The following is a 27,417-nucleotide window of genomic DNA, read 5'->3' on the forward strand; positions in this document are numbered from 1 at the left end:
TACAACTTTACTGTTTGCCATGATTTGTTCTATTCATTTACCCAGATCTTATATGCACAGTCATTCCCTTAATTGATACTCATCTAAATAGGAAATAATAATGCATTTGCATCTTTTACTACAAAACTTAAGAAGTTGTGGTTAAAATACATACCTAATCTAAGTAAATCCTACATGGTAGCAATAATTCTGATGCTGAGTTTTTATAAAGTATGTAATAAAGAAATTTCTTCAACATCAAGTTTTCAAACTATATTTTCTCTACTTATGCTTTCTGCTTTTTAGAACTTTGGTTATGAGTAGTATAAAAAAATCACTACTTATTTCTACCTATGATAAAAATGAAATCAACTTCAATCTTTCATGAAAGTGCTACCAAATTTATAGTTATTCCCTATAAAGATAGAAAAGAGATAGTAACAATACCTTGGAGCAAACTGTTATTCGAGAGAGCAAAGGGGAAAAAAAAATCATTGGGATCATCTAAAAACTATTTTTGTTAGGATAAAAGAAAATGAAGTGGTAAAGTTCTAAAGAGAACTCTCTTTGTGTTTAACATGGTAGAAGTATCATTCAAACAGTTCATTCCTGCAAGGAAAGAGATTACCTGTAATGCTGCCAAGGTCACTGCCAAGTTGTATTAATGGCCATGTTCAATATATGTCAGTCACATGAGTTAGAGCTGCCTTCTTCATAGTTTTCTACAGCATAATGACCTGCCTCTTAATGCACACTGACAAATTGAGGTGAGTAAATGTTTTTCCAAAATATAGATGGAAGAGTTCCATCCCACCACGCTTCTATTTTAATTGTAGCAAACATGTGGAATGTAAAGGCTGGCAGGAAAAAGGTTTTAAATATTCTATTCTGAAAATTGAGCCTTTTTTTGCAAAAGGTACTTTGAATTTTAAAGGGAATTATTTGTGGCTGCATTGTGAATTTTCTTTCAAATGCACATTTGCCTATATTGCTGCAAAAGCACAAAATATTTTTTAAGCGTAGGAATGACATTTTCTTTATCTAGAAAATGTCATTGGAACACACAGTTAGTAACAGAATGATTTAGTATTCAATAGTTAGGCTCTATTGCAGATTTGTAATTTTCATTTATCAATATTATTCATCATTTACAGAAGAAATGTGAGAGTGTAGGCATATTGGCTTCTGAATACATCTACTGACTAGAGTGTAGCAGACATATTTATGTACTTAGAGTAACACATCTCCTTTACAGGGCTTATATTTAAATAGAATAAATCACACCCTCAAAGAATAAATGATATTCTAGTATGTTATAATAAGGCTTGCTTGTAACAGACATCTCTATTAAAATTTTACCACTTCAGTCCTGGAATACCAATTTAGTCCTGGTCCTGAGATTAGTAATTTATTAAAAATATCTGGGGAATTAGCAATTTCAACTCTCAATTTGATATTAGAACTTGGCACTGATTTCTTTGTTTCACTTATATACTTTAATGCATCAAGACATTGCTGAAATGACTGGGAATGAAAGAAGGCATGAAGAAGCACTGCCCTGCTTACATCAGCTGACCTGAACAATACTTTATAACTATATTTAGAAAAAGATAAAAAGAGCTGAGTACAGCAACAATTCTCTATGCCAACTTCCTCTATTACCACTTTTTTTTTTTTCATTTAGTAACTCATCTATAAAACAATGACACTGAAGAAAAGAAAGACTATTCCAGGATCTCTACCTAGAATTTTAACAGGCTAACCAGGAACTTAATTATTTAAGAAACTAGATCAAATACCAATCTATAGATTTCACATAAGAACATTTATTTCTATTTTGTTTTTCTCACTTACATTTACACAATTTTCAGTAATGATTTAGATCACAAATGCATTAGAGTAGTTTCTCAAATTTGAAGTCGAACACAAACAACTATTATCTAAATTACAAAAATTAGATTCAAATAAACTGTATTTATAAAATACATGAATAAAAATTGGCAAAACATGGAGTGCAAATGAATTCTGCAAATTTAGGACTATAACTAGTCGTTGGGCACAGGGGAATATAAGTAACTAAAATTCATTATAATATTTTAGCTGAGATTTATAATAATCTTTTATAAAAGTTTTCTTTTACAAAGATGATGTAAAATAATCTGCTTTGTAAAAAAATTTCCCTAAAGGCAAGTAGCAGAAGGAGGTGATGGAAAGAATCTGCATGACTTTTAAACTTAATAATACCCTGTATTTCAAAGTCCAAAGCTACAGAGACTGAAAATATTTTAGCAGAAAATAATGAATCTACTTATAGAAGTTTGGTTAACTGGGTGCAACTTTCTAGATATGAAGTATCTCTTCCTTTATAGAATACTGTATATTACAACCACTTTAGATAAAAATTCACATTTTACACTTTTAAACTTTCTACATAGTAATAATAATAGGCCATGTGAAAAGTGCTTTAATAATTTTATTTAATTCTTACTGTAATTTCTTCAGTCATGCAGATAAACTGAGAAGTACTTGAAAAACTTAACTGGTCTCACCTTTCACTTCATGCAGTTAACTAGTGATTTGAAACTCAGATAAGCACATGTCATGAATTCATCTCACCTATACTGATGAATGGGGCACACTGATGAGAAAAAATAAAGTTTAGACTTTTGGTGGAAAGAGACATACTTGGAGAGAAAATTTCTGTTAACCAATGTAATGTCATTGTTGGCTGTGAAAGAGGTGACTAAAAAGTCCTTCTGTCAAGAGACTGGTTATTCTGACTCCCAGGGGAGTCATGTCGGAGTGTTTTGTTTTCTTAGATGGCACAAAAATTCTTGGATGCGGTAATTTATTTCTTAAAAGAATATAATTGAGCCAAGAAACTTAAAGTACTTTTATTCTACTTGTTTCTAAATCAGTTATTTTAAAAAACAAAAGCCGTAAATAAATTCACATACTCCAACTGTCTAAATCCTAAGATTCACATAGCTAGGAGTCAGTCATTCATGATCTGGCCTATTCTATTGAAGTCTATGGGAAATCTCACTTGTTTACTCACAAATATTGTGAAACCTGTTTGTTAATAAAAATAAATCATGAAAAATTATACTGGAAATTAATGCGATATTTGACTAGTATAAAATTTGCCTAAAGCTTAATTTAAAATATATAATAAAAATTTGAACACATTTGTCCTATTTGATTTGTGTCCAAATATTTAGCTTTATATCCTTGGGATTAATGATTGACCACTACTAAAATTCAGTTTTCTCTGATGTTTCAGGGAGGTTTTATCTATTGTTAATTCACATTTCAAAACTGAGAAACTTCCAGAAATTGGTAAATCTAGAATTCTACAAATCAAAACAAAATCAGATAGTATAGTCAGTCACCTTTAATGACTTCGGTTGGTAAGATAATATAAGTAACTATAAATTCTACTTCCTAGACTTTCTCTAGCAAAAGGACAAAACTAAAAACTTTCAATATGAAATTTCTTGACTGTAAAAGTAAAGAAAGGATAATGATTACAATTCATGTTTTGTACCTAGCACTGTTCTGTTAACTTTACTTACTTTAATTCATTTAACACTTGTAACAACTTTACGGTTGTATTATTACATCCCTTTATCTTTATCTATGAAGAAACTAAGGCAAAGAGGACTTCTCTTGCCCAAGTATGTGGTGGATCTGGGAATGGAACCTGCACAATCTAACTTCAACTTCTGTCCTTTAACTGTCATGCTAAAAGGAATCTAAAACTATAATGAAAAATGATAACAACTTTAATTGCTTTAGGAACACAACACATGAATGGTAACTGCCAAAGTAGATGAAAGAATGGAAAAATTTATAGTTGGAGCAGATCGTAAAGCCACTGCTGATCCATGCATGGTGGATGTTTAGAATGCCTTTTGCTTTAACAAAGAACAGTGAATAAAACTTCCAGATCTCATGTACTCATTCTGACTTTGGTGATCTCTTTGGGACACATACACACACATGAATATGTAAAATTCATAACAGAACTTACATAAAATGGATTTCTCGATGCAGCTTTACATTTATTATTTAATTTTACTATACTTATCCTATTAACTTTAGCTTTAATGAAGAACTTTGTTTCATTGTTAGAATAATGCCAAGATTTTGGGCTTCCCCGGTGGCGCAGCGGTTGAGCGCTGGGTTGCGAAGCTGCCCGCGGCCTCTGCCGCGCCGGTTCGATCCTCGGCTGCTCCCCGGCCACCGGAGGAGGGTCCCGCATGGCGAGCAGACCTCTCCTGCCGCCCACTGCTCCCCTCAGCAGTGTACTTTGGTCCTTCTGCCTGCTCTGCTCCCCGCTCTGGCTCTGGTGAATTCTCTCACCCTCCCGCACTTCTGACTGTACCCAGTGCATGTATAAACAAACAAACAAACAAATAAATAAATAAATAAAACATGCCTCTATTTAAAAAAAAAAAAAAGAATTAAAAAAAAAAAATAATGTCAAGATTTTGTTTTGCCATTCAGAGAACATTCATATATTTTGTTAACAGTCGACCTGTCTCAACAAGTATTGGACATAGATTTAGTGAATTCACTTATTTACCAGAATTTGGTGAATTTTTCTAACTTTTATTATTTATTTATTTATTTAAAAAAAAAGATTTATTTATTTATTTATACAAGCACTGGGTAAGGTCACAAGCATGGGAGGGTGAGAGAATTCACCAGAGCTAGAGCAGGGAGCAGAACAGGCAGAAGGACCGAAGTACACTGCTGAAGGTAGCAGCGGGCAGCAGGAGAGGTCTGCGCCCCGGGTGGTACCCTCACCGGTGGCCAGGGATCGAACCGGCACTGCAGAGGCTGTGGGCAGCTTCGCAACCCAGCGCTCAACCGCTGCGCCACTGGGGAGGCCCTCTACTAACTTTTAGTAGGTAGTTCTTATATGCTAACATCTATATACAACCATTGTTAATAATTTCACATACTTAACTGGCTAACTTTAAGTATGAAAATGTAATATTTAGTAATGTATACTTCTTTATGTTGTATTTTTAAATTAAAATATTTATGCATTTATAGTTTTGTGAACAGAGTACAGTATTTGTCATAGGTACTTGAAATTACAAAGTTTATTTTCAGCATCTCAAAAAAGATGAAAGCATTCAAACTATACTAATATGTACTGGGATGATGATCACTTAAAGCATTATAAAGTATCTCATACAGTCAGACAACTTGTAAGTGCTTTCAGATACCTAGAATATAAGCAAACTATCAAACTGTATTTGTATTTTAGGTTGAAAAATCTGTAACAGTAAATGGAAGTTGACATTAGCAAAAGTGACTGTAAAGGAAGTAATTTGTACAAAATTTTCTACATTCTTTAGTATTGCAGTAACAAAGAGAAACTGCGGTGACATTTATTCTTTAATTTTAAAAATAAAACTATTATTGATTTTTTTACCATTTTACAATACTATATGTATTTTGAGAGTACAGCTTCACACCTGGATATGTATGTATACTGCACTGCTTCTAGCAACATAATTCTAGTGTCATCACCATTATCAAACTGATTCAATCTACCCATTCCTCACCCCCTCCTTCCCCTGGCCCTCTGGTAAAACAATTTTATAACTGCATATTAAAATGTGAGTTCAATATTCATTAGTTAAAAATAGTCAAAATTTATATTTAAAAAATCACATTCTTTTACCATATATATCATATCTTATCTATATAATTAAAAAGTTACTATTAAAGCTATTTCTATTAATAAATATCAGTAAAAACACATATCTAAGGATACCAGTGAGAAGATAGCCAGGATCAGATTCTAAAGTCAGTTTCTGTAAAACAACATTTAAGGCAATGTTCATTTTATTTGAACACTGACTTCTGCTTTGGTTAATCATTGTATGAAATAAGCATACTGTTCAGCAAGAAAAAAATTGAATAAGGATCTTTATTATAATTAGTATATTTTCCAAATGATGATCAAAATGGTACTTATGCTGCCCTTAATATAGTGTTAAAATGTAGTTCCTGCTGAGATGGGTACCAAATGAATAATGAGTTACACCCTTATAAAAGAGTCAGTTATCAAACAGCTGTGTATGCTCGGTGACTAAATATGGGCCATTAGGACCACAGAGAAGAAATGCTTGGCTACTTACATAATACCTTGATGTTTAATAAATTGAAAACAGTAATAAGTCACTATAGGTAATTAAAAACTGCTTGAATATGTGAAATTTATATGAAATAAAAATGACTGTCATTTTAAATAATATTAAAACAAACACTATGAATAAAACGAAGGAAGAGTAAAACTTCATGATTTGATTATCCTTTTTACTTATTCCCATCGTATACTGATGCTAACTAGTAGTGGAATAGATTGAAAGACTCGAGTTAGCATTCCTTAGATGTCAGATAATGGGTTGATAAGGGATATAAACCCTTTTCAATGTGCTTGATTCTTCCTATATTTAAAGGAGTAAGAGATCAACCTAGACAGATACTTATTACCAAACAAAAAAGCTCAACTTCATGAGTGAGTAGGATAAAACTTAAATTCTAAACAGGGTCCACAAGATACACTAGGTCCTTTAGTGAGTCATTAGTGGGCCTTTCAACAGTTCAACAGATATAACAGATACAACAGTGTTGTCATGTCATGCCTTTCACTGATGGCATAAACAAGAACCTCAAAAGTTACATAGGAGGCAAAATCTAAGATAGAAATATAACCTAATTTAAGACAAATGCAGAATACTTATCTATTACCTGCATACAAAATAAAGACCACTGATAGCTGTGTTTAGTGACTATATAAAAACCAGGCTTTCTAATCAGACTAAAGTTTTACTCTATATAACTTTTAAACTTCAGTTTTCCCAGCTGTAGAATGTGAATTAGGATACAGTAAAGGGAGATTATTACCATGGGTTCACAGAAGAGTGAGCAATAGCATTTGGCAACAGGAACTGAACACCTACCTAAAGGAAGGATTTTTGGTTCTGCTCAACATTGTTCAGTCAGTTAGACAGTATAACAGATCTGCTGCAAAAAGTCATTTGCTAGGTAAGAGACTAGAAATCAATTAGACAGTGTATCCTAAATACAAAGATGGATAAAATTCAATTTCTCCCCCCAAAGAGCTTTATTTTTATAAATCGAGAAAGAAACTTTAAGTATTGATGTTAGTACAAGATGGAAATTAATAAATGTCATGAACAATATACATAATGTCCTCCAAAAGTGAGATATGGGAAAGATAACGTCAGGGGAAAAAAACATGGTGGAAGTACATAATTATCTTTCTTAGGTCTCTCTCATTTGACTAAGGGATAATTCCTTCTCTTCATTAACTTGCTTCAATTTAATTCAGCAAACATTTATGGGATCTATTATGTACAATAGATTCATTTATATCCTAGAGAAAGCAAAAATGAGTAAGATGCAGTTCCCTAAGCTCAAGGAATTTACAATCTGATATGAGTTAAGAATAACTCAAATTTGTACAGTATTTTCTCTTTAACATGTATTGTTCATATATCATTGCATTCAGTCCTTGAGAATCATGGTTACTGAAGACACAAAAGTTGACATTCTTCCTATTGTAACAAATGGGACTTCAGCAAATCATAATTGTCTCAGCATAGTATTTAGGATTTTACTTTCATATTTTTTGAGAACACGTTCTAATTTTAGTACTTAGGTAAATGGATGGACCCATTCTAAATAGCTGGTGTGTGGCTTTCTCTCCACTGTGGATTATGAGCAGGCAGGAGATGAGGGAGTGGGAGACACCCTGGAAGGGTATGAGTCCCAGCACTGCCCTAGCTGAAGAAACCTGAAGAGCAGACACACATTTGTAAAGGAATTTTGCAACTTTTTCAGACTTATATTCTGAAATCACTGTTATTCATTTTTGAGATATGAAAGATTATTGATAAATGCTAGCTATGACGCTTTGAGAAGTACTTAAGAAATATGCCCCATATGCAAGCATATTTTCCTAAGTAATCTGAAAATATTTTTATTCACAAACAAATGATTTCACTTCTTAGAAAAGCATCATTTAAGTTTTTAGGACAGGGCCTCCCCTGGTGGCACAGTGGTTAAGCGTTGGGCTACGAGGCTGCCTGCAGCCTCTGCAGTGCCGGTTCGTTCCCCGGCCGCCAGCGAGGATCCCACAAAAAAAAAAAAAAAAAAGTTTTTAGGACAGTCCCACGTATTGGATTAAGATGATATATTTCTTTTCAATAATTTTGGATAGTTTTCCTTAACTCTTCTTAGGTTCCTTTTGTAATACGGAAGAATAAAATACCTAGTGGAGATAATAAGCGGAGTAATTTAAGAGGCAGTGAGTAAAACAATGCACTTCATTTTGTCTGAATTTTCATTCCCTTCCTTCAGATTTCCTGTAAAGTAGGTGAATTTGTGCGGAGAAAAATCCCAAAGAGGATTTTAACAACAAGGTTAATAAAGCACCATCAACAGAAACTCTTTGAGTTAAATACATAGAGTATCATTTTTAGTATCATAAAGCCATGCAGCAAAGTACTCTCTTCCTATTAACTTAATTTCAACACATTTAGACAATTCCTGGTAATAGACATTTTGTGAATATCTATTTAAAAAAACTCAATGCATGCATGTCCACCTCACTACTCATACAAATCACCTGATGACCAGGGTTTAGAAGAGATTCTAAATTCAAGTTCCACCATTTCTTTTTTCTCAGTTCAATTATTCATGGATGGCATCTGTTTACAAAATATTTAAGGCACTTTCCCACCCTCGGTGAACCGCCCCCCCCCCATAAGACTTCACAGAGATTATAATTCAGAATGAAGACTTGGCAGATTTCATTTGTCGTTCATTAACAGTATGGATTAGTCATGAGCCTGGCAAAGTCTATTTTTGGGACACATGGACAATAAAACTCAAAGAAAGCTGGAACCTGGATGGACAGAGCAACCCAGTTTATCAGGGGCCTGTGTTCAGCAGCACAGCACAGACAACAAGGCATGGAGCCTGCAGCCAGTTCCCCAGTCTTGACACTGGTTAAGTCAAATCCTTCTTAGGTACTTTAATCCACACAGACATTCTTGCCAATCCTCTTTTCTTTTTTTTTTTTTTTCCATAGAGGCATGTTTTTATATTATTTATTTATTTATTTGTTTGTTTGTTTGTTTATACATGCACTGGGTACAGTCAGAAGCGCAGGAGGGTGAGAGAATTCACCAGAGCCAGAGCGGGGAGCAGAGCAGGCAGAAGGACCGAAGTACACTGCTGAGGGGAGCAGCGGGCGGCAGGAGAGGTCTGTGCGCCATGTGGGACCCTCCTCCAGTGGCCGGGGAGCAGCCGGGGATAGAACTGGCACCGCAGAGGCCGCGGGCAGCTTCGCAACCCAGCGCTCAACCGCTGTGCCACCGGGGAGGCCCCCAATCCTCTTTTCTTAGTGCTTGCTCAGTTTATTCTTTGGGGAATTCTTTTTCTCTTACGTTCCACAAGTTAGCTACAGATAAATAATAAGCAGTTAGGGTGATGCTTATTTTTAATCTTCATTAAGGAGAAAAAAGGGCTATTTTAAAAAGAAATTATAAAGAATACTTGAAATCTTTAAGCAGTAAACCCAAACTCCAATACAAATTCTAATCACCTAAATATGCTGAAAGGCTTCCCCAGGAATGTGGCGGGAAATCTACAATTTGAAGGAGCATTATATGATTCTGAAGCCGGGATGTGGTGTACTATTTTTGAAACCTATGAATTGTTTTCATTATTTCTACAAAAAATGCTTTGGCTAAGCATTACTGGTTAAGAAAAAACTTGGAAAATCAAATGCAGTTATTTGTATCACCATACCTGTATGGCTTTCTACTACTTTATGAACTTTTATTTTAAGTATATGCAATGAGTTTTTGTGGGCTCATGTGAGATTATTACATTCATTTGAACAAATCACATGAAAAATTCAGGGTTTGCCAATTTTAAAATGAATTTTTGGGAGACAAGTGATTGGTGAGTTGAAAATGTGACAGTATTATGGTGTACACAATGGCATACTAGAGTCCATTCTCAAAAGGGAAGGCACATTCAAACTCTTCCTTTAAGATTCAGCTCAAGCGCTTTCTCCTCTGTAAAGTATTTCCTGAAGCCTCATGCAGTACGAATTGGGCCTTTTATTTCCTGTATTATCAGAGAAGGTAGAGCCAGCATGCCAGAAAAATCAAGAAGAAAGTCCTTTAACACATGAAAGCTTCTATATTAAGTAATTGAAGAATGCAGTGTTCTATAATAGAAAGCATTTATTTTTTTCAGTCTCCTGCATAATATCCCAGTTCGGTTCACGGCAGATAAAATACCATATATCCACTGTTAACTCATCCTAAGAGATGACAATAATTTGGAAACTAGACTGACACAATTAATTGTACACATTCGAAAGTTGATCTGGAAGTTGCTCTTTTTGGCAGATAGGATACAGATGTAAAAGTAATAGCAACAAAGGCCTCAGCTGCTACTGCTCATCTAGGAACAAGTATGAAATCCTGAGTGTGTGTGTGTGTGTGTGTGTGTGTGTGAGAGAGAATGAATTCAGTAGTGTTCAACAAAAGATATGCTTTAACTTTTTTTCTTTAAGATCATGACAAATACATGGAATACTATGACAGTCATGAACACTTTTCCTTACACAATTAGATAAAGTTCTCTACTGCATTCCACAATAAAGTTTTCTAAGATATAGGCCTTATCATTTTATTAAACACTTTCTGTGAGTAAGAAAGAGTATAAATTTCCTTTATGTAATGGAAATAAGCTACATTTTTACAGCCAGTTGAACATTCAAATAATGAACAGAAACACCAATGAAACACTATATTCCACAGGTAGGAAAAAAAGCAGCACTTTCTTTTACATAATGGAAATATATCACATTTTACAGTGGATTCAATATTATAATGCTAAATGCCAATGAAATGAATGAATTCTAATTTTCTTCTACATCCCCAAGGTTGGAAAAAGAACAATCCCGCCATTTCTAATGTGAACAGGTGAATAACTGAATGAAGCTATTACTTTGTAAGTTTCTTTCCTTTTTTATGGTAAGGCAGTTCTTTGGCAACCTCTGCTTAATTACCAGGAAGCATGCCTGCTGGCCACGATGCTGGATTTGTCCATTCCTGTTTCCTTTAACATTTTACCCCTTTAAAATCATAAAATAAAGTGAACTGTTAAGTTGTTTTGTTTAAAAAAAAATTTGTTCACCTCAAAAAATGCCATATTCAAGAGCATATCTTTCGGACACATTAGATCACGCCTGCGTGCCTAGTGTGGTCCTATCGGGTGGTCAGACTCAGTGAACCAGCAGGTTGGCTGCTCATCACAGCCCAGCAGCCATGATCTGGAAGCGTGGGCCCCACCACGTGCGTGACATTAAGATGATCCACAGCAATCCTGCCGAATACATTTTAAGTAGAGCTTCCAATTTGCTGTGGTTGGCATGACCTAATTTTGGCTCAAAAGGTACATTTTTTCCCCGTGTGGGTTTTAGTGACTACACATTGGAGAAAAAAAAATTATGTTCTTAATTGTTACTCTTCCCTTTCTTAAGGAAACTTTGGGAATTTAACAACTGTTGGCCTCTGGCTAATACACAAACTGAAGTCTTTTTCCAGATTCGCCTACGTCTTGACCCCCATGCCAAATATTTTAGGCAGTCTATTTATAAAGTTTATCACTTCCCCTGTTACTTCATCTTTAGAAATGCCAATAATTTAGAAACTGGAATGATGCAGCTGGTCTCATAAACTGGGAAAGGGAAGATTCTATAGAAGGGATAATTTTCCTGTTGTCACTTAAGAAATAAATGCATTTGCTTCTCAATTTTACCGTTAGAAGGGAAGTAAAGCTAATGTTCTTTATTTACTTCACTGCAGTGTTCAAGGGTGATACAAAGTTCTCAAGACTTCAAATGGTAGCAGCAGTTCTTAATTCTGGCTGCACATTTGAATTAGTTGGGATGCTTTTTAAAAATATGGATACCTACACCCATCCCAGATCAATTACTGCAACTGGTACCCCATGTTAATTTTTAAAAGCTCCCCAAGAATTCAAATGTTAAAGCCGTATGTGGAATTCACTGATTTAAACTTCCTCAGAAAAGTAACAACCCCATACAATGCCATACCTCTATCTCACTTGGATATAGAATGTTCTTGAAATTTCTAAGTCTATCCACTTACAAACCAAGTGCAATCAGAGAGCTTCTCAGCTATTGTATGATATAAGAGAAAAACTCATATGGACAACCTCGCTGAAGCTCAGTAGATTTATAAGTTGCAATTAAGGAGAGCACTGCCTTTCTGAGATAGAATTGTACTGATAAATATGCCCCCTTTTCTGCAAAACCAGCACTTGGGACTTTCAAGGGCTTAAAATCACTCATTTTCACCTGGATCATACTGAATCTTTGGAGGGTTTCCAGTTTCATTAAAAAAAAATAAATTTCACCTTATGAAATTTACTCACTGGTAAATCTCTAATAATACGCTAATTGAATTCGTTGCTGTATACTTAATTTACTCAAGGTGATAATTTTCTAATTGCATGTGTGATGTTAATGTATTATCTATCTGAGATCAAATTACTACATTTTATGACTTCCAAAAAAGTCAACCCATTAGATCAAAGTTCTCAGTCTTTCATAACTAATTTAATTCTCTACTCCAGTCACTGGGAAATGATATAACAAGCAGAGCAGCCCAGTTCCCCCTCCTCCTTTTCAATATAAAATTGGGCTTATTTCATAAGGAATCTTATCAGTGGAGATAACACAATCTAGGACCTGTAACAAAAGACAGTTTACAGACTAGGAAATTTATTCCATGATATAACTTATATAACTAAGACCACCATCTAATGCCTTACGCGAATTGGATGTGGCTCATTTCACAGTCAGGTTTCCTATGAAAGGATGCAACATTTTTCTATGTAATTTATAGAATTAATATATTTATTTTCCTGTCATGTGTTGCCATTTCTGTCTTCTGATATATACACAAAAGGTGGTGTATGTGTAGATGTGTGTGTTTTATGGCAACATAGAAGGAACAAATCCAATTTCTTGGATTCTGTTTCATAAAAGGTCATGGTTTGCTGTATCTTAAAGACTTAATTCCCCTCTACTAGAATACTTTAAAAATACACAAAAGTTTTCCCCTAAAAATGTGATATTCCTTAAGTACTTTTATTTTTGCCTTTTTTCATTTTAGAACAAGAAAAAGAAAGGAGGAACAGCACTTAAAGCTTTCCTAATTACTGTTTGTAAGAGAGAAGTTGACACTCCACCACATAAAGTATTCTCATGGTGGCATCTCATTGTTAGTGCTCTTCTCCCTCATTCAGAACTGGTTCCACATGCTTTATCAAAACAGGGAATTGCAGGGGACGACCTGGATCAGGCTATCCCTTCCTTTCAGCTGTGTCTAGGAACTAGGGCATGCGTGGGCATGGAGGTGGAGCAAGTCGTCCCAGTACCTCTAGGTCCATGACTATGAGATTTTCTATCCCACCAGAGAATGGAAAGGGGATTAGTTAGGCCTCTCTTACTTCTGGTACAACCTTCAGAGTTTAACAGAACCTGAAGTCCTGTACAAGTCCTAGGCAGCTTCTCCAAATGGGGAGACAGCATTAAGAATATGACAGGTCATATAAAAATAACTTACATAAAAGTCTGTTATGCTTTCAGTAGTGAGGCTAATAAAAATTTCCCTTTTCTAGAATGCTGTCAGGATTTGACTCATCATTTAAGACTCACCTTGGGTGTGGTTTCTTCTACTGAAGACGGGCCTGAACTTTGAGCTCTGAAAAGTTGAATATTCCATCACTTAAGCATTCATTTTACCTTTAACACACCTGTAGGGCACTGTTTATAACATTATATCCATGGTGGCATATGGCAAGTTCATCTCCCTCAATAGGCTGAATTCCTTAGGGACAGAGATGCCATCTTTCTCTGTTAAACACTTTGTGAGTGAATTGAGTAATAAAAGTCATAATCAGTGTCCAAGAGGAATTGTGGGGAAATAGCAGTAGACATTTTATGGGCAGTGTCCAAGACAGTTTTTCAGTTTATATACTTGTTTGTTTCTTTAACTTTCAGAATGTGTGGTGTTGTGCAACCATTTTTATCTTCTATAGAGAGATCTCCACCCAGGCTTCACATTAAAATCACCCAGGTAGTTTTGATAAATAGCAGTGTCCAGCCAGCAGGCCAATTTAATCTGAATTTGGAAGGGGGGGCGCTCAGGCATTGGTATTTTTAAATAGCTTCCCATAGAGTCAGAATTGAGAAGCACTGCTCTAAAATAACTGTATGAAAGCTACCCATTGTTCTATACCTATGACCCTGTCATTTAACATGCACTCAGGATACATTACAGCACACAGTTTTTGAGTGGATTCTGTTTCTGAAAAACTCTAAGTTGACTTTATTTTTCTGATAATCAGAATTGTGGAAAAGAATTGCAATATTAACTATTTTACAGTCCTCTTCCAAAAATATTACTAATAACCTTATGTAATTGTCTTTTATAGAATTTAGCCAACAGCTCTGCCTTCCTCCTCAGTCTTTGGGTAAACCAGGCCCAAATAGTGAATACTTGTTTCTGTACATTTAGAACTCAAACAGATACTACATATAAGCTTGGTGATTTGTGGAGTCTTAAGAATGTCTTTCACATTTGGAAGTTCTACAGGGGGAATTCAAACAACTCTAGTCAAAATCAAGTTAGGAAGTAAACATAAGTAGCCTCAGAGATTTCATTAGGAAGAGAGGAATGAATACAACATTACCAGTGGTGCTTAGTAATGCAGAAGCAAGCAAAAATGCCTGCCAGTGGACACCACACAGAGCCATGGAGGCGACTTACCCCTGTAACCAATTAATTTCAAATTACACATCTAATTCCCAAATCTCCAATTCATATTTCTAATATAAGCATTTTTTAAATATGGGGAATACAGATTATTTTGGTGTTTGCTTGGTAATCCAAATGAGCATTTGATTCTCTTCAATAGTGAAATAAAGAGGAACCAACTGTAGTTAATAAAATTCACTGTGGAAATTTGGCAAGGAATCCATGACTTTAAAGGTATGGTAGCTATTAATTTTGAAATCCATAGCATAGACATTTGTTAATTCAGAAATATCTGAGTCCTGTATGACCTCTGACCAGCCTGTTATCATCACTGCTAGTCAAGAGCACAGTAATGCTTTTATAAAAAAACAAGGAAATTGTTTATTAGAAGAAAGTTCATATTTCCATAGTAAGAGTTCTAAATGTGATCCTTTTCCTTCAAGATCTTTTGCTTAACACAGAAATATCCAGTTAAAGGACAAAATTCATGCATTTGATGAATAAATGAATAAACTTGATACCCTAATTTTCAAATATAATGCAAGTTGTTTTAACTTGTCAGTATTTCACCTCCAACTCTTGTTTCAAAGTTTTGTAGCTTGTTTTCTTCTTTAAATTCAAAGAGAAAGTTAAAAGATGGGGTTGAATTCAAATTCTTCAGAATAGCCATTAATTGATTAACTTAATTATTCCTGATAATCATTTAATATCCATTTATAAATTCTGTTATATAGCTCACATTCTTAAGTTAAAACTATATAAATTACTATTATTTTTGAATGTAAAGGTTGAAAATTAAAACAGCTCAAAAAAGTGACACATAGAGTTAACTGAAGATATAAAACTAGATACATTTCAATTTAAAGCTAATATTAAAACTAAAAAATATATACTTTCATGAACAGCAAAAATATATTACTTGTGAAGAGATCTAAAGTATATATATTTTCCTTTTAGGTTAACAAATATGTAATGGTACCACAGACCAAGAATTCACTTGTCTTTTAACGCCATCTTTAGCATATCACACAAACATAGTGATAGTGTCATTCTTGGGCTACTAAGTACATTTCCCCAAGATGCCATGTGAAAGTAAGTTTGAACAGTTGAATCATTTCCTTTTTCTGGTTGAAATAACGTATGTGAGATTTTGGCATAATGGGTAAATGAGAGTGGAGACTGAATACCTGGTTGAGGTTCTGGCTCTACCATTAACAAAGTGCATAACTTTAAGAAAGTTGCTTACTTTTTTGTATCTTAATTTCTTCATCTATAAAATGGAGACAGAAACAACACTTATCTCCATTGGTTTTGAGGGTAAATAAGTTAATGTGTGCAAACCTTAGAACAGTGCCTAATTATGCAGTGAACTCTCAAAAAATGTTAGTTATGATTGTTATTATCTGCAAATAGTCAAAATTAACAATACTTTCAAATGAGCAATATAAATTTTTTACATATATCATGAAAGTTCTTAGACCTTTATTAGAGATTCTTGAGAAGTGATGCTGGATAAAAGTAAAAGTGGAATTCCTAAGTCATAGTTGAAAGTATCAATTATATTTATAGAAAATCAGTCTTACTTCCAACCACACCAAGCCAGCAAGAATTGAAAACCAACTGGTCAACATATGTTGATGCAGATGGAAAAAGGATACAACTGTCTTTAAATTCCCTAAAGAAAGCTGAGTGGAGAGCCTTCTGGTCACTGCAGTCCAACCTATCATTACATGTGCAGTGAGATGCTTTGATGGGTTTCTTAGTCTATGAATAATACATGTTTTAGGAACAGCTTTACAAAAATAATCTGTCTTTGCTCGAAAAAGACCTATGACTAAGCAAATGCAAAGAATTACCTCCCAAACCAGAAAGGAATGTGGTACACTCCTGTCCCATCCCCATCCATGTTGGAAACTAAGGCAACTAGCAAAATTCAGAAATTTTTTTTGAGGTAACATGACCTTAGTCCACATATGAGAGAACCAGAACATTTCAAATTTCAAAACTTTTTTCCCTATAACTTTAAAAAATAAAATTAAGAAAAGATTCTGATTATTTCTATATAAGGCAGTATTAAGTAAAGAGCCTACCTTTTTAGGAGATCTGATATTTTAAAATACTTATAAAGTATTTTAAAGGCTAAGAGGGATATGCCTTCTCCCCCCCCCCCCCCGCTTGCAATTTAGGACTGGATTTGTACTTTAAGAAATAAGATTATTCTTTCAGGATACATATAATTAAGTTTGCTTATAGAGCTTTGCCTTGAAATGATCCTGTATACATTCAAATCCTCAGAAAAGATTTTGGTTGTCTTCCAGTTCCTTTGGCTCCTCTCCCTAAACTGGTAGTAGTCAGAGAAGCTGAGTCCACCATCTTATCACCTACAATATCAACTCTCCTTTACCCCGGCTACTGATGGCCTAGAGGTTCCCACATTCCATGGGGTTCAACTGAACTTTCTATTCGGTTCACCACCTGTGATTCTTGGGGTAGAGTTGTCTTTTTTAGCCCAAGAGCAAATATTCAGGATCATTAAAAACTCAAGTCATTTGAGTACCTACAATTAATCTGATAGGTAAGTAATATTTAAGTAAGTAATCTGATACGTAAAGTTATAGATAAAATCCTAGCAAGAAAAAGTGAACTCCAGATCTGTCCTTTATCACTCTTCTAAATACATCAGCCTTGTTCATATCATCACAACATTACAAATCAACTTATGATAGACATATATAGTTATATTTGAAATATAATGAACAGGCCTTCCTTTTTTCAGGTATTAAGAAAACTCACTATCACAACTATGTGGTAAAACACCAGAAAGATAATTTAGTGATTAATCTTTATATTGGGACAACAGAGTCATAAGTTTCAAATTAATTACTTCCTTACTAATATGTGAAAGGTTGTTTTGAAAATTTATTCCATTTGTGTTGTTTATGTGACAATACATCAATTCCATAATCAGAAAATTTTGACAGAAAGCATGACTTAAATTTTATTTCATAAATTTTCTTTATATAGAAATGAGTTTTCCTATATGAATATATATAATTTATGCTTAATTTGTAGAAGTGATCATTATAGTTTCTGAATCTTCATTTTTTAGCTTATGTGAACTATAACTCTGATAAAAATGTTTAATTTTCCTGAATTTTGAGTCCCTTATCATAGAAAATTTATTTAAAAAATCTAAAATTAGCACTGAAGTACGATCTAAAACCTTCAATTCTAAGAAATATTTAAATATCCTTATCTGTATACAAAATGTATACATGTGTATTATTTATCTGCAGGAGCATATCTATCTATCTATCTATGTATTTATTGCATGTACTTACATGTAAAACTTCAAATTCTGCTAACAAGTTCATTATTTCAGGAATGAATGCAGGTTTTCATTGCTCAAATTTTTAAAATTTGCAGAAAACCAGAAAAATTTTTCTATGAAGACCACAAAAGCCTGAATTTTTACTAAGAAGAGTTGACAGGACTAGAGATACCTTAATAAATTAAAATTAAATTCCGAAATATTTACCTATTATGCTTTTAAAATGTGAACAAAAGAAAACTGTCACACTGTTTTGAGAGAGCACAGTTTATCAAGTGTCTCTAAGCTGGATCAGGTTGTGTTTGATAGTTTAATTGATTTTAGTTTAACTTGATGTCAGGGATTTACGGAAACCAAGATTATCAAGTCAAATAATTGATATTTATGATTATACCTTAGTCTATCACAATATTTTTTAAAATAAAGTCTTGATTTGAGTAGGAAAAAAGGACTGTGATATATCTTTTTGATATTTCTACATAAGGAAAATTTATAAAAGACACATGTCTGTGATTATGCAGTAAAATTTCCAAATTGTAAATTTGATTCCTGTGAAATCTGCTTTATTTTAAACATTTCTATACAAACCTACTTTTAAATTTAAATACAATACACTTTGTTCATCATTAAAGATATTTGTGAAATTTTAGAAAAATAAATATTTGGCCAAAAACATATATGGAAGAACGCTTTTGGTTTATGAATATTATAAAAGTTTCTTAGAAATCTCTTAAGGGCTGAGTACAATAAAACTAGGGCAATGCATATATTCTCAGTTACTCTTAAAAAAAACCTGTAAAAGTGACTATAGTGGCATGTTCTGACACATTCTTTTCATAAACCGAACCCTGTTAGTGACAGCAGAACAGATTGTGTGCATCTGCTGGGAATGAGCCAGATGACAGTGGAAAAACGCACATGGATACCTTGGCACAGCAAATAAAAAATGGAGAAAAAAAAGACCTGGAAGAGAAAGTGCTCAACTTTAATTGAAACATTCTTTCCAACATGTGAACTTCATCCAACCACCTCGCCTAGCCTGTCAATTTTACATATACGAATCCGTTTTAAAGGGATCTTTTGTAAATTAGAGCTGTTTTGTCCTCTCTCAGCACTAAATATTGACTAAGGTTTTGGATTATTTCTTCAATTTATAGCAAATGTAAGAAGCATTAGAGTAGTAAAACAGGCCAAACCCCTCTATCAGTCTGGTACAAGAATACTAAACTTCTAAAAACCCTTCAGGTTCAAGTCAAATTTTAAATATCTGGGATAAGATTTGAATTATGTGGGTATTATATTGCCAAGTGTTAAAAATGCCACAATTGAAATATTCTGCAAATGTGACTATTGTAAACGCTGCTTGCACTCAATAGTGCAACAATATTTTATTTTATGCTGATCAACCACAGTATTGTTTAAACAGTTGGCGCAATAGCACTAGAGAGGTCCATACATAAAAACAAATGCGCTTCTATAAATCCTATCAGGAAGTTCTCTTGGATGCTGTGATTACAATGAAAATTTATTCTATACAGTATACAATGCAAATTTTAAACTGGAGATGAAGTTGTTTAATAGATTAGTAGTCTGACTGAAGCAGCTGCAGTCAAAAAAAAAAATCTGGTGATTAACAGCCATTTTCCAGTAATCATAACCCTGGAAAGGGCTACTAAGCAGGGGGAGGGGGTTGCAGATGGGAATAATTCTCTAAGCCCATGTGCCTTAGAGGGCTCCATCATCTTCATGCAGACTTATTATTATTATTATTATTTTTAAATTAAAGCTTTTAGAGGCATCCTTGATTGCAGTGTTGGGAGCTGTCCATGCTGTTTTACCATAGGGAAGTCCACTCTGCAAGTATTCCTTGCACTGAGCACTCTTTAGCCAGGCATTAAAACAGGATGGAAAAGAGAGCTGGAATGCAAGGTGCACACTAGAGGGGCATTATTCAAGAGCATGAGAATAATTTCAGGGGTTGCAACGCCACAGGCCGTCTAAATTGGTCAGGTCTCGTCGACATTACCTGTCATCCAAAATATGAATTTCTTTCAGAAATTAAGTGAATATAACAGCTGAGCAAAACAGCGGTAAACAGACTGTGGGACTTGAAATATCCCCATTTTCATCCACATATTACCTAAATTTATTTATTTGTGCCATCAAAAGTCATAATTTTCAGGTTAAAATCTGCATTAGTCTCACATGAAGAAAAATACCCAAATTAAAATAAGTTCATTCATGCATCCACTTAAAGTTGACAAACTATAATTAAAATGAACAACCCTTTAAATTTGGGATAAAGGATAATAGGAATGCCATTTATTTATCTATTTAACTACTCAATTAAAAATGAATTTTATCTTTATGACTAAATACAATTCATCAATTTATTCAACATATATCTACAGAATACCTATTGTATTTAAGAGTGGTGGTGTAGAAATACGAAGATGAGTAAAATGAAACTCATTCTTTGTAAAATAATTCTATCTCCACATACAATTAGAATTTTGTTATGTTAAAAAATTAAGAATACTAATGTATTCTTCAATAATAGATAATAGTAATGCTAAGGGGAAAAAATCTTTAGTATTCTAGGTGAAGCTCTTTTCACTACAAAAACCAGCTATTGATAACTTTATCTACACCAAACATTTCCTCTAAACTGAACTTTTGGTAAAACAAAGCAATCATCAATCTGGAACTCAGCATTTTCAATAAATGATTTTTAAAACTCCTGGATGAAACTATTTTGTTTCTTTGGTTCCATTTCTGGTTCTAAAAATAATATATTTATTTAATAACATTTGATCTGTGAAAGGTTTTGATTTTCTTGAAAAAGACGTATACTGTACTTAGCAATCATCAGCATTGACCTAGCATTGCATCAGTTAGAAACTTGCCCTGAAATAGACCCAATTTTAAAGGTATGAAAGTATCACTAGGAAAAAAAGTTCAAAATAATCATCCCAACTAAGCATTTCTAGTGGTCACTATTGGCATCACAATGATTAAAATATGCTGTTGTGATAATTTACTAATTAATGATCACTGACACTGTGCTTTTATATGTGTTATCCCATTTAATCTTTACAGCTGTAAGAGTGGGTGACATATTATGATTCCCATTTTACAGATGCTGAAACTGAGACTTTCTGGCAGTTAAATAAACTGTTTAATAACACTAACCAGTAACTGAGGGGCTAGATTTTGAACCCAGTTTGTCTTTGCTTTTAATTATTACTCTCCAGGCCTCCCCAGTGGCACAGCGGCTTGAGCGCAGTGCTGTGGGGCTGTTTGCAGCCCCCACACTGCCGGTTCGATTTCCGGCCGCCCAGGGAGATACCCACATGGCACGACAGACCTCTCCTGTATTGCCCTCTGCTCCTCTCAGCAGTGTATTTTGGTCCGTCTGCCTGTTCTATTCCCCACTCTGTCTCTGGTGAATCTTCTCACCCTCCCGCGCCTCTGGCCTGTACCCCAGTGCTTGTATAAATAAATCAATCTATAAAAAATTAAAAAAATAATAATAATTATTACTCTCCATTGCTATGGACCTGTATGTCTAAAAGTACACACATATGTAATTAAATAAAGAGATCAAATATGGAAATGGGATCCTCAAGTTCTTTATGCTTGCAAATCAAAAGAACGGATTCTCTCTTTCTCTTGCATTCATCTCATTCTCTTATGCTTTTTGTCTCTTATTCTCTCTAATCTCTTCCAGCTTGCACCTGCTACAAACACCAACATGCACACACATACACACACACTTTGAAGTTTTGGCCCAACACTTTACAGAACATCAAGAATGCCATAATTTGGTTTAACTAATCCAATAACCATATCACCTCCTGAGACTTCAAGATGCTGTGAATTTTTGCCGTGGATGAACCATCCACTGACTCTAAAGCTGTCGGTGGTTCCTTACAAAGACACCATCCTGTAGCCTTTGCTGTTTCAAGATCAGTATCTAGAGCTCTTTCATGACATGGCATTGGGCTATAATGAACCACATCAATCTCTCAAGTATAGGGAGATAAATGAACACCTGAAACAATTCTATGATCTCACACATGTAGTCAAAACAAGTTGAAAGTACACTTGCTTTCACAATACCAGGTACTTTGAAGCAATAAGGGAACTCAGGAAAAAATCCAAAAACAAAAAAAATCCAAAAACAATAAAAACAATAAAAATGGGGGGGGTGAAGTCAAGAATTTTTGATTTTTGAAGCTATGAAAAAATATCACATAGTGCTCACTCTAAAACAAGAAAGAGCTAACAGTCCTAGAAGGGACATTGGTGATGCATTCCACCAAAAGGCTATAGGGAAACAAGTTAGGGGTCCAAGTATCTCAGCTGGCCCATTGCAAAGCTATTCATGCCATGCCGAGAACTGCTTTTTTGGTGTATGTAAGGGGAGAAAAACTCAAATGTTAAAGGAAAGAAAAATATATTCAAAATTATTTCTTTAATCTATAACCTACCCAGACAAAGTGGCCTTTCGATAAATACTAGACATGAACAAAATGGATACACCTTTTTTAGTAGCCAGGTTTGTTTATCCTCATTAAGGTAAGAAAAATAATCCTGATGGAATTAGTTCTGGTTTATACCCTTTTCACATATTAACTGTTAGTGTAGAAAGTTGGAAAGACTACTTTCTAGACCACAAAACCTTTACTTAAAGACCACCCAACAACTTAGTAAGACCCCTCAAATATGAATGGAAATGAGGTACCTTAAAAAAGTACTTGTATTGGCTAGCACAGTTTAAAATTGTATTTAATTCTTGCCCAGAGAATTACCTATTACAGGAAACTCTATGAGATTCATGTTTTAATCAAGTAGAGTTTTATAAGTTTTATATTATTTAGCAAAATTATCCATTTTCTAGTTAAAAAAATTCATCCAGAGCACATATTAAACCAACTGAAACTTTACAATGTGTCTAACAATATTTATCGAGGAATGGTGATTCAAATTATCCTACGGATCGGGAAAATTACGAGAAGATAAAGAAGTCCTAAACCATATTCTAAAGTAAAAATGTAGATTTAAGGTTTAATCTGAATTTTAAAATAGAATGTCTAATCTTGTAAGAAATATATGTCAAAAATTTACTGACTCCTATGTATATTAACATATGCAAAAAACAAGTTGAACATTTTCCCCCTTGCTAATGGGCATTGAAACTGTGCCAGATGTAGGGCCTTTGCTCATAACACCTATGGCAAGAACAGGCCATTGTGGTAAGACTCTTCTCAGCTACCTGATGCAATTTAAAATGTGTGCTGTATTAATTTCTAGACACTTTGTTAGGAAACATTTGCATCCACAAAAAATAGTTTGGGATACTTAAACATAATTAAAATTACCTTTCTTATCTAGTTTAGTTTAAAGAGATATAAAATTAAATTACATGGAACCATTGGTCTGATTTGGTAAATTTTATATAGGCAATTAATAGCTGATTTAGTGGGTTAATGACTAAACTAGCATGTATGCACTATTTTTACACTATAAAAATCAATAGTTTAAAAATAAAGTTGGAACAAATATTTATTATGTAGTAACACTTTCTACTTAGAGTTTCCATTTAATATATTCCTACAAGAGAAAGTTAGTTTTAGAAAGGTGTGCTGGCAATAATTTGACTACACTTCACACAAATGAGAATTCTGCTACTGATTGAAAGGACCCATGGAAGTTAGAAATTATTTTTTAATAGGATTTAAAAATAATCAAAATGGTAACAGTTGAAAATGTAACTGGTAATTAAAGATTGGTTTTAACCATTTTAAACTTTATTTTACAAGGAGAAATATGAGCTTTCAGTCTGCTCTATCAAATACAAAGAATATTATATACACAGTTAAGTTATTTTTCATGGTAATAAGCACATTCCTTCTACTGTTAACCTTTCAAATGAAGAGCATAATCCAACCTGAAAACTAAAGCCCATATTTTCTCTTTGTACTCTGTATTTTCACCTAGTAATCATTAAAATTGTGTTTATCAATAAAAATTACCATAGTCACATATTGTGGCAGATCATTGCTATTTCCCGAGATAAATAAAAAAAAAATTCAATGTTAATTTGCATCATAAAGTGACCTAACACATGTGGAATATGATGCACAGGCTTCATTGAAAAGAAAACATTATATTTTTCTTTCCAAAATAAAACAAAACAAAAATACAGACATTTGATTGGGCCTGCTTGTGTAGGGGTGGGGGGTGGGGGGAGAGGTCTCATTTTCTATCTTACACCTATCATTTCATGCATTCTAAACTGCTTTTATAGGGGAAAAAAGGGAAACGTACTGAATCCACTTTACAGTTATTGTCTTAGTGATTTAAGGCAGAATTTTCAAGTTAGAGAAGGGAAACATGCTTTTCCTTTCCCAAAGCAATTGCCCAGGAAGAAGGCCCTGTGCTCTCTAGCGTATGCAAGTGGAAAAAAGGACATTACTTGGGGCTGAAATCACTCGAGACAGAAGAGGGGAAGTTCACGATGTGGCAGTGTGCACTGGATCTGGTCTGCAGCCAGGAAGTTTTCATATTGTAGCTCAGCTGCAGTACCTGCTCTGCATATTCAGAAATAAAAATACACCATCGCGCTACCTCAGAGGCTGAGGATGTTCTAAAGAATTAAGAGAGTTTATTTTTCTTTCTTTATTCTGAGTGTAATTACTGTTTTTAAAAAGAAAGTGCTGAAACTATAGTAACTGGAGGGTTTTTTTTTTTTCCCTTTTTAAACTCCTCAAACTACCTTCCCACAAAGCCATTTAAGTTAAATGCTACATTTACAGACTCACCTACATGAAGGATATAACTTAAAACATCTGCTGAGACACGTATGTTCTGTTCGGATATAAAGAACGTGGCAATTTTTTTAAAATATTGGTCCTCCATTATAATCTTAAAATGTGTGTTCTTCTGTATGTGTATATGTTCATTCATTAAAGAGATTTTCGACTGCAATTAGGTAGTGGGCTCTATAAAGGCTTCCTTGTGTGACTATGATTTCTAAAAATAAATGCTCCAGTGGATATTTCTGCTAAATAATCACATCTTCAAAATTAAAGAAATCCCAACCTCTCCTATTACATTAAATAATAATACCAACTTGCCATGATAACCAATGGTTGTACACCTTATGCATGGTCAACAATTAATTAGATGGTTTTAAAAAGTCATGTTTACTCTCTTAAGGAGTCATCTAATTTCCTTGTCTGTTCCCACTTATTTACATTAGCGGGTCTATTTTCTAACTTTGTAATTAAATGAGCACATCTAAAACCAAAGCTGCCCACCTTCAGGGTTCCAGGAAACGTGTATTCTCTTGCTGTCTTTCTAACTTGCTGAAAGAATCGCAGACATGTGAAAAAAAGAGAGGGGTAGTTTTTAGCTGTTTGGGGGGAAAAAAACCTACTATCCTTCAATCAAAAAAAATGTAATCCAATATGCTAGAAATCCACAGTATCTGAGAATAATCTGTATGAATTCTTTACATGCATCTTATCTATGACAATAAGATACAAGAGGAAAACCAGACCACACTCAGGATGCTATTTAGGAAAAGGAGGTTTTCACCAGGGACTGCTTCACAGATCAGTTTCTCCAGATTCTAAAAACAAGTTCAAGGTACATTATTTAAATCATTATTTGAAGATTTGCACTGTCATTCTACATGAATCGCAACCAGTTGCAGGATGAACAACAGTGCTTCATTCATTTCAAATTTACAGCATTAAGAATTAATAAAGTCTCTACAACATCTGCATTATTAAAGAGTAATGATTCCTGCAGAAATCTGCCCATAATAGGCTTACTCTTTTTATGGCTTGTAATGTCACCAGTTTCCTTTATAATGTGCTCAAAAGATTCTCTCCATGTGTACTTGAACTTTGTTTACACAGGTTATAGTTAAAAGATAAATGCAGAGATTTAACTTAGGCAGTGGAATGACAATATACAACAAATGCATTATGATGATGACACATGTTACTCATATTATCATCTGAAACCAGAAGATGAATTTATGTAATGGGTTATCACATGATTTCCCTAATTAATAGGAATATGACTTTTCTTTTTGCAGTTAAAATTAAAATAATATCAAAGAAATGTGAGGTAATATTACATTGGATAATCTCTTTTATAATCTTAGTTTTTCACAATGGTATTCTTTGTTATACAATTTTTTTTAAATTATTTTCCTTGCATACACAAAAACAACCGACAAAAACACTGATGCTATCTACTTAAGAGAAAGAAGTGGGTAGGGTGGGTGTTTCTCACTCCTTTTATTTCTTTATATCTCAATATATCTGCAAAACAAAATAGTTATCTTTGAATTCTTGTTTTGAGCAAAACCCAAACAAATTCTAATCCACTTTAGAGACGGTAAATGATATTAAAATTGCAAAACTTTCAGACATTTTCCAGCATTCAGTGTGAGAAAGGCTATTAATAAGAACTGCTTAAAAAAAAAAAAAAAAAACAAAACCTGACGGTTTCCTTTGCTCACTAACTATAGCAGACCATTAGAAATTGTTTTTTCTCATGCTGTTATTCACTTACATACTGCATATTTGCTTCAATTCTCCAAGGGAAGAAATGTGGCTCTTGTGGGAAAGGTCCACCCCTTTCTACATGTTTGCTTCCTTGAACGAAAGGAACACACCCCCTTACATTCTTTGAAATGTGTCCAACATGCAAGAATTGTAATAGTACCGTATTGACCAAATGGGAAAATCTGAAATACGAGTCAAATACTGTGAAAATGCTGTGTGTTTAGACTCAGGAGGACGTAAGGATGGAAACAGTAATAGACATGAACTACATCTAGTCTAGTATCGTTGTTTACATGCTCAGAACACTTGTTAAGTGTTAGAAGAAATTAGTGGAAGAAATTTGTCAATTTTTTGTGCACCTGTGTGTTGTCTGACAACTCAGGAAGAGGCCCAGAAATGTTAGGAATTTTTGAGTGCATCCCTTGAATTTTAGACCCATCAAGGGAATGTCTGCTCCTTTTCTAAAGATTTTAAAGAGAAAGAATCAGAAACTAAAGTATCCATCTTTGAAATAGAATCAGAAAGCTATTTGAAATCACCCAAGTACAAAGATATCGAAAGTCTATGCTCATTCTGTCCTAAGACAGAAGACTCACAG

At 34.0% G+C, this 27,417-nt stretch overlaps 1 protein-coding gene across 8 annotated transcripts in view; it reads right to left on the reverse strand.

The window, feature by feature from the left end:
• MEF2C (myocyte enhancer factor 2C) overlaps positions 1-27,417 on the reverse strand; it is a 150,202-nt gene that overhangs the window by 116,774 nt on the left and 6,011 nt on the right. Inside the window, exon 2 of one of the 8 annotated variants that reach the window (XM_054688167.1) lies at positions 25,557-25,604. The exons of the other annotated variants lie outside the window; for them this stretch is intronic. The gene's annotated coding sequence lies outside the window, so the exon portion shown is untranslated. The remainder of the gene's footprint in view (positions 1-25,556; positions 25,605-27,417) is intronic. 8 annotated transcript variants of the gene reach the window in all.

Source organism: Talpa occidentalis, unplaced genomic scaffold (assembly GCF_014898055.3).
Source record: "Talpa occidentalis isolate TD23 unplaced genomic scaffold, MPIMG_talOcc4v2.1 talOcc4.6, whole genome shotgun sequence".
Taxonomy (NCBI): Eukaryota; Metazoa; Chordata; class Mammalia; order Eulipotyphla; family Talpidae; genus Talpa; species Talpa occidentalis.